Source organism: Martes martes, assembly GCF_963455335.1.
Source record: "Martes martes genome assembly, chromosome: 15".
Lineage (NCBI taxonomy): Eukaryota > Metazoa > Chordata > Mammalia > Carnivora > Mustelidae > Martes > Martes martes.
In genome coordinates, this window is record NC_137903.1 from 53,435,779 (window position 1) to 53,445,326 (window position 9,548).

Here is a 9,548-nt window from a genome sequence, read left to right on the forward strand (position 1 = left end):
AGGCTGAAGAGGAAGGTGGAGGGAGGAGAGTAAAAGAACAAACCACTGGCCTCTTTCCCACGGCAGGGTGCAGAGCTGTGTGTTACGCCCAAGCTGGGGAAAGGAAAAAATGTTGAATTGGGTGAGAGATGAAAGTTTGATTTCTGAATTTGGCCTGCTGTGGACCGGGGATGCTGGGGAGCAAGGCAGGTCAAAAATGTGAAGGCAGTGGGGTTTTACCAGCAGGAGACCTGAGGCTGCTTTGGAGGAGTGTCAAATCAGAGTGTCTTGAAGAAACCATGGCTTTCTGGGAGGGAAAGCATTGCCTGTACCATCAAAACTGTCCTCAAAGGTGAAGTCATTAGCAGTACTTGGGAAGGAGTATTTTAATAGTGATTCTGTCAAGAAAGTTAACTGCCCAGGGTACAATCTCAAGACATTTGTACCCTGGTGATCTTGAGTCCAGGTCTTCCCATTCTCTATGATTCACTCTCTGATTTCACACAATCACTTCTCATGCACATGCCAGGACCCAAACTACAAGGTCAGAATGGATTCTAGCACCAAACATCACAAAAACCTGGACCCCCAGAGAATTCTCCCCATGGACAAACACCCGATGGGTGGGGCAGGGTTTTGTTTCTACTTCAAAGTACAAAAGGTCTCATGTACCCTTTTCCGAGGAAAATCAGGTTTATGTGTCCTGTAGGCACCTACAAAAGGAGGCCATGTTCTGCAATTCCAAAATGATATTCTTTCTCCACCTAAACATGATATTGCTGGCAAGTTCTCTGTATTACTTTGCTAGACCTGCCATAAGCGACTGTATGTCTTAAAATATATATTTATTCCCTCATAGTTCAGGAGATGTCATCAGGATTGGTTCCTTCTGAGCACTGTGAGAATCTATTTTGTGATTCTCTTCTAGATTCTACCAGTTTTCTGGCAATCTTTTGTGTTTCTTGCCTTTTAGAAACACCACCCTCATCTCTGCCCTCATCTACACATGGCCTTCTCTGTGTGTGCATGTCTTTGTGTCGAAATCTCTCCTTTTATAAGGACACCTGCCATACAGAATGTTTCAAAGACACTATTTCCAAATAAGGTCACATTATGGGACTACAGAGAGTTCGGATTTCTACATATGAATTTGAGGAGAGGGGGTCAGACACAGTTCAACCCATAACAGTTTTCAGCAAAGAAGAAAAGTTTCATCTCTAGCAGGCATCCCATTGGCAGAGTATCATCCCACTCCAACAATGATTATGATGTTTAAAAATACATATAAACAAAAGCCTGGCAAGAAACCTCACTCAGGTGAAGGAATCACTCAGCAACTAAATAATCAACTCACTATAGAGTAAGATTGACATCGGTACCAACATGTTCCTCTTATCCTAGTCTACTAATAATACCAAGTAATAGTAGAAAGTAGTTATTTAATTTTTTAAAAATCAATGATTTAAACCTTTGCAAATCAAATACAATTTCCATTAGTTGAAAGAAAAGTGCATGACTTGGAGTCACGTTTTTTGAATGGGCTATGAAGGCTCATATTGAGATGTGAGGCTTCATATTTTATCTGTTAACTTAGCTGCTTGTTGATTCATCTGTACCCAAGAGTTTACACACTAAGATTAAATGTGAGCAGAGCTTTGCTTTGACGTCAAAAGTATGTTAGGGCTTTTATTTGTTTTGTTTGGAAATATTTTTCTTGGACTGCCTTATTTGATTTTCTATTATCCAGGGAATTTAGAGAAGGCAGAATCACATCAAGTTTCTTTAGTGTCCCCTACCATTGAGTCACATTAGAACGGTCTTAAAAGAACGGTCCTTGCATGGATGTAGCACTTTTATTCAGGAACTCAGAGTCTTTTACAACAGGTATTATTTTCTGTTTTATAGTTTCAAATGTGGTTGGAAAAAGTCCAAGCTCCATGAATAGATTTGGGGGAAAATCAAAGAATAAAGATTATGATTAAATCCCTAGCCCAGAAGCTATACTTCTTAGAAAAATGGACTCCCTTTATAGTACAGCAATTACCAGGTGCAATGTAACTGAACCTCTGACATCCAAGTGAAATCTAGCTTGGCCAACCAAGGGTATTATTTATTTAACAAATGTTATTAAGCCCTACTATGTGCCTCAGATTATTTTATGCATGAAGGATGCAGTGATGAGCAAAATTCTCATGAACTTACATCTTGTTGAGAGAAATAGATAACAAATAAGATAAATATGTTAATGTACTGAGTTGAATAGTGTCCTCCCCCCTAAAATTTATGTCTTCCTGAAATTTGTGAAAATGAACTCATTTAGAAATACAGTCTTTATGAGTGTAATCAATATAAGTTGAGATCATATGAGATTAGGGTGGACCCTAAATACATATGAATGATTTCCTTTTAGGAAGAGGAAAGTTTGGAAATGGAGAAACACAGGAAAAACACTATGTGATGACAGAGGCAGAGATTGGAGTGAGGCAGCTTCGAGCCAGAGAACACCAAGGATTGCCGGTAACCACCAGAAGTAAGGAGAGAGACATGCACGTGTTCTCCCTCAGAGCCTCCAGAGGGAACAACCCTACTGACAACTTGCCTTTAACTTCTAGCCTCCAGAACTGTGGTAGAATAAATATCTGTTGTTTTGAGATAGATGGTTTGTGGTTCTTTGTTACAGCAGCCCAAGGAAACTTGCATGATTTGTGAGTGACAATAAAGGCTTAGGAGAACAAAATAATAAAACAGTGAAGCAGGACAAAAAGTCCTGGAAGAGGTTGCAGTGTTATATTGGCCAGGGAAATCCTCAATGAGAAGGTAATATTGAGTAAAGCCCGAACATGATGAGGATACATAAAGGTACCTAGAAAAAGCATTCTAGATAAGAGGAAGAGCATGTGCAAAGGCCCTGTTCAAAGACCAGCAAGGAGGCCAGTCTGGCTGGAGTGGAATAACAAACAAGGAGAGGAAGAGGAGAAAAAGAACTCATAGAGGGAATCAACATCCAGATCATGGAAATGTGGTGAGCTGTTGTAAAGTCTCTTTGGCATTTACTCTCAGTCAGACAGAAAGGAAACTCTTGGAGAATTTGAAACAGGGAAGAGGAGCAGAGAAATGACAAGATCTGACTTATATTTTAATAGGATCTTTGAACTACTGAGATCATTCTGAAAAGAACAGGACAAAAGCAGTTAGAAAACAAGTTCAATAATCTAAGTAGGAAATGACAATGGCTTGGACCATGGTAGTGGTGGAGGTGGTAAAACTGACTGCACAGGGTCAGTTCCTGGAAATATTTTGTAGGTGTGGTTGATGATATTTACATGAATAAGATGTGAAACACAAGTAGAAAAGAAGATTCAAAGACTGGTCCAAGATGCTTTGCCAGAGGAGTTGGAAGAAGGGACTTGTCCTTTATTGAGAGGGAAAGGCAGTGGGAGGATGAGGCATGGTGGGGAAGATCAGGAATCTATTTGGGGCATATTAACCTTGAGATATCATTTAGATATATGTGTGAACACTGACAAGGCAGTTGGCTACACAAGATGGAGTTAAAGAGAAGTCTGGGCAGGAGATACAAATTTAGAAGTTGCTGGAACAGAGATGGTATCACGTGCCTATGTATCCCTTATGCCTCTCCACAACACTTCTTGTTTCCCTGCATAATTTGACAATGTAGGGAGGGTGACCCTGCCTCTGACTTGTGACAGTTCTATAACCCTCTATGGGGAGAACTATAAAAAATGACTTACCACACTCTGTTCAATGTTCTAGATTGTTGTACATTTATTTTTTATAACCTTTCTATTAAAAAATTAGGTGGTTCACAATGTTATAAGACATAAAATAAGAACACTACAATTTAAAAATGTAGAAGTAGCAATTAGATAAGTTAATTAAGTAAACTAAGCACCTGTGAGTAGGAGATTTCTTTAAGTTCTTTTATGATCATCACATTTTGCAAGAAGAAGAAAGGAGAGTAAGTACAATCTCCATGGAAAATTTCCTTTAAATTCTTATTATTATCTCACTTTTGGAAAAACATTTTTAATATATTACTTTGAATCAATGAGCAAAGATGTTTCCTCCCAATCCTTCTAATCCAATTAAAAAAAGTTATCTACAAAAACTGGTATAAGTTTGGAGCACCTCGGTGGCTCAGTTGGTTGAGTGTCTACCTTCAACTCACGTCCTGATCCCAGGGTCCTGAGATTGAGCCCCACAGCATCGGGCTCCTGGCTTAGCAGGGAGCTTGCTTCTCCCTCCCACTCTGACCCTCTCTCCTCCCCACTTGTGCTTTCATTTTCTTGCTCTTTCTTTCTCTCTGTCTCTCAAATAAACAAAATCTTTTAAAGATTTTAAATTTTAAAATTTTTTAAAAAAAATAAAAAGTCTAGATTTTAAAAAGACCTATACATCTGTTTGGATAAAGATTTTTTTCTGGCATATATCTATGAAATATTTATTGTATGAATTTTCATTTCAGGGACATTGGATGAGAGTAGAAAATGCTTACTATCATGCTTTTGCAAATAATACAGACTACAAATTATCACTTTGGTATTATCCTTATACATAAAAATATCCTTATACATAAAAATCAAAATGTCACTTCAAGAAATTAGAGTCCATACAAACTGAGTTCTGATTATGTAACTTGGAAATAAGGAGAATTTAGGAAAATAGAGGAATTGATAATTAATATATCTCAGGTACTTTCTTTAAAATAACAAAGTTTGGAAATTGCTGAACTGCCATTAATTCAATGTGCCTAAAGTGTTGCTATTCTGTAATGTTGATATAAAAGACAATAGTAAGATTTATACAAATCTTGCAGAAAAACCAAGGAGGAAATATTCCCTAACTCATTTTGATTTCAACATAACCCTAACACTAAAACCTAAAAAAAAAAAGAAAGAAAAAGAAAATTGCAAGCCAATATATTTTATGAATGTAGACATAAAACTTCTTAACAAAATATTAACAGATTGAATGCAACAATATACAACAAGGATAATATATTATGACCAAGAGGAATTTATACCAGGAACACAAGTTTAGTTTAACATATGACAATTAATCAATGTTATTTGACACATGAAAAGAATAAAAGGGAAAATTATAAAATCAATTCAAAAGATGACAAAAATAGCAATTGAGAAAATTCAACACATACTCATGATTTTAAAAAGAACACTCAGCAAAAAAGGAATAAAAGGAAATCTCAGTCTAATGAAGGGAAAATAAAACAGACTAATAGGTAATATATTACTTATAAAGCATTGAAAATGTTCTCCCTACAATTGGGAGCAAGGCAAGGATATACACTATTACCATTTCTACTCATTGTACTATCCTAGTACAGTAGTAATATTGTACTAAATGCAATAGGCTCATCAGGCAAGAAAAAGAAAAACAAGGCATATAGTTTTGATAGAAATAAAACTGTCATTATTTGAAGATGATGGGATTGTGTATTCAGAAATCCCTATGGAACCTATGAAAGCAAATCCTATTAGAACCAATAAGTGAGCCAGCATAGATATAATTTTAAAAAGTAATAATAAATAAATTAATAGACATTTAATTAAAAAAAGAACTGATAAGTGAATTTGACAAGAGTGGAGAATATTAAACACATGCCCTCCTTAATACCCATCACCCAGTTACCCCATCCTCCCATCCCCCTCCCTTCTGTAACCCTCAGCTTGTTTCCTGGAGTCCAGAGTCTCTCATGGTTTTTCTCCCTCTCTGATTTCTTCCCATTCGGTTTTCCCTCCCTTCACCTGTGGTCCTCCGTGCTATTCCTTATGTTCCACGTATGAGTGAAACCATATGATAATTATCTTTCTCTGCCAGATTTATTTCACTTAGTATAATCCCCTTCAGTTCCATCCACATTGATGTAAATGGTAGGTATTCATCCTTGCTGATGGCTGAGTAATATTGCACTGTATATATGAACCACATCTTCTTTATCCATTCATCTGTTGAAGGGCATCTCAGCTCCTTCCACAACAGTTTGGCTATTGTGGAGGTTGCTGCTATGAACATTGGGCTGCATGTGCCCTTTCTTTTCACTACATCTGTATCTTTGGGTAAATACCTCGTAATGCAATTGCTAGGTCATAAGGTAGCTCTATTTTTAACGTCCTGAGGAAACTCCATACTGTTTTCCAGAGTGGCTGTACCAGCTTGCATTCCCACCAATGGTGTAAGAGGATTCCCCTTTCTCCACATCCTCACCAATATTTGTTGTTACCTGTCTCATTAATTTTTGCCATTCTAACTGGCTTAAGGTGGTATTTCTTTGGGGTTTTGATTTGTATTTCCCTGATGCCAAGTGATGTTGAACATTTTTTCACGTGACTGCTGGCCATTTGTATGTCTTCTTTGAAGAAGTGTCTGTTCATGTCTTCTGCCCATTTCTTGACTGGATTATTTGTTTTTTGGATGTTGACTTTGAGAAGTTCTTTATAGATCTTAGATACCATCTCTATATCTGTAATGTCATTTATGAATATCTTTTCCCATTTCATGGGTTGCCTCTTAGTTTTGTTGACTGTTTCCTTTGCTGTGCAGAAGGTTTTTACCTTGAGGAAGTGCCAAAAGTTCATTTTTGTTTTTGTTTCCCTTTCCTTTAAAGATGTGTCTTGAAAGAAGTTGCTTGTGGCCGAGGTTGAAGAGGTTACTGCCTATGTTCTCCTGTAGGATTTTGATGGATTCCTGTTTCACAATGAGGTCCTCGGTCCATTTTGAGTTTATTTTTGTGTATGGTGTAAGAGAATGGTCCAGTTTCATTCTTCTGCTTGTGGCTGTCCAACTTTTCCAGCACAATTTATTGAAGAGACTGCCTTTTTTCCATTGGATATTCTTCCTGGTTTGTTGAAGATTAGTTGACCATAGAGTTGAGGGTCCATTTTGGGGGTCTCTTTTCTGTTCTATTGATCTATGTGTTTGTTTTTGTGCCAATACCATGTTGTCTAGACCACAGTGAATATCTTTCTCAATAGAGGAAAACTGAGAGCTTTTTCCTTAAGGTCAGGAATACAACAGCGATGCCCACTTACCATTATTGTAAAACAATACCATTTATAATAGCAACATGAACATCAGGAATTCCAGCAAAAAGATGCACAAGATCTTCACACTAAAAATTACAACAATTTCTAAGAGAAATTAAAGAAGACTTAAATGGAAAGATACAGTATGTTCATAAATTGAAAGATTCATACTATTACGTTGCCCATTTTACCCAAATTGGTCTCTTTAATACCATCCCAAAATCCCAGAAGGTGGTTCTGAAGAAGAAATTGACCAGCTCATTCTAAAATGTATAAGGAAATGCAAAGAATCTGAAATAGCATTTTCTTTGAGCAAGAATAAAGTTGAAGATGTATACTGCCAGATTTAAAAACTTGCCATAAAGTAGTATTAATTAAGACAGTGTGCTATTGCTATAAAATAAACAAAGGATCAATGAAACAAAATAGAGATTTCAGGAATAGATCCACACATATATAGTCAATTGATTTTCCCCAAAAAGGTCAAGGAAATTCAACAGGAGAAAGAAAGTCTCATACGAATGGTAGTAAAATAACTGGAATCCACATACACCCAATAAATAAATCAATCTCAACTGCTATTTCAATTCATACAGAAAAATTAATTTAAAGTGGATCATAGAGCTAAACTTGAATATAAGAGCTATAAGGCTGCACGTTAGATAAAGTTTTCTTAGATCACAAAAGCATTAACCATAGAAGAAAAACATGATAGATTAGACCTATTAAAATTAAAATATTCTGCTCATTGAAGACTACCACTTAAAAATATCAGTAGGCAAACTATAGACTAAGAAAAAAAAATAATTGTTAAACATCCATTTTGAAAAATCTGGTATCTGGGACACATAAACTAAAAATCTATAGTTTAAAAAAAAAAAAGCTTATTCTTCTAAATGGACAAGGTATTTGAATAAATCTGTCACCAAGATAAAAGGTATATATACTATACACACACACACACACACAAGCACATACATCTATACAAGTGACCAAAGAGATATTTTTAAAAAGCTCATTATTGTTCAAAAGGGAAACTCCATTTCATATTCACTAGAATAGCTCACATCAAAAAACTGACAATACCAAATGTTGGTGATGATGGGGAGCAACTGGAACTCTCACACACTACTGGTGAAAATGTAAAATGGTACACCACTTTGGAGAATGGTTAGGCAATCTCTTATAAACATATATCTTCCCCTTGGTCAATAATTACACTTGTAGGCATTTATCAAAGAGAATTGAAAGCATTTATCCACTAAAAGATATGTAGAACAATGTTCTTAGCAAACTTATTCATTACAGCCAAACTCTGGAAACAATCCAACTGTCCATCAGCAGGTAGCCACCTGTTGGAGGGGGAGTGTGAAGACTAAAATGGAACACAAAGGAACTTTCTAGAGGAAATGGAAATGTTCTATATGATATTTGTGGGTGGAGGTTCCCTGGATGTACACAATTACCAAACCCATCAAGCCAAACTCTTAAAATCTGTGCATTTTATTATATGTGAATTATACCTTAATTTCAAATTTTGGAAAATTTCATAACAAATTTGTTTTAAGTTAGGTGCCTGTGTGTTTTCTTCCACTGTAAATGAAACACTGGAATAGAATGACCAAGATTTTACTTTTTTAAAAAAGAAAAGAAATGTTAAATCTGTTTAAGCACTTGGATACTGAGTCACAAATTCATACTTCCATATCATTTAACAGTAACTGCTAAACACTATTAAAGAACAGAAAACAAAATTATACATAAGAACCAAATATTTTTAAAGGATAATAAACTGGCAGTTCTGATTGATCCCCTCTCCTGACCTTTAAGTGAGACACCCTCTACAACTTCATTCAGAAATCATGCGATCTTCAGAAGAGTTCGAGAGTCTCTAACAAATAGTAAATACAGGTCAATGTCTGGTTTTAAATGCTCTAAAAGAAACTTGGTGCAATCTCCTAATTAATTAGTTGCATTGCCAAATTTTTTTTAAATTTTGCTATAGTCTGTTGAAAGGTGTTTTTAGGTGTGCATTAAATTTAAATTTAGAGAAATTTTTAACCAAGACTATAACTTCAGCTTTAGTTAGCTGATGTTAAGTCTATATTATTGAAAAGGCAAGCCCACAGGCTCAGCTGTTTCTTAAAGCCATCCTTTATTCCTAATAATAAACCAGGCTGTCAACGTGGAACAGGTTCCTTCAGGCACACAGGAGATCATGCATCCAATTAATTGGATAATCTTGCCAGATTATTTAAAGTTATGCTAATAAGAAGAGAGCAAATGGCAAATTCCAGTTTTGCAGCATTTAGAAATGTAACTCCTTTTGTTGGAAGCCAATTCTTACGTACCCTTATCCAGTAGCATTTGTCATACTAGAAGTTTTGGGAAAATGTTACAAGTGACACTTTGAAAAAATGTTATAAATGATAAAACATGTTCTAGAAGATATTCTTTTCTATTTCACTGAAGTTTGTCAAGAAGTGAAAGCAAAAGCACAATATT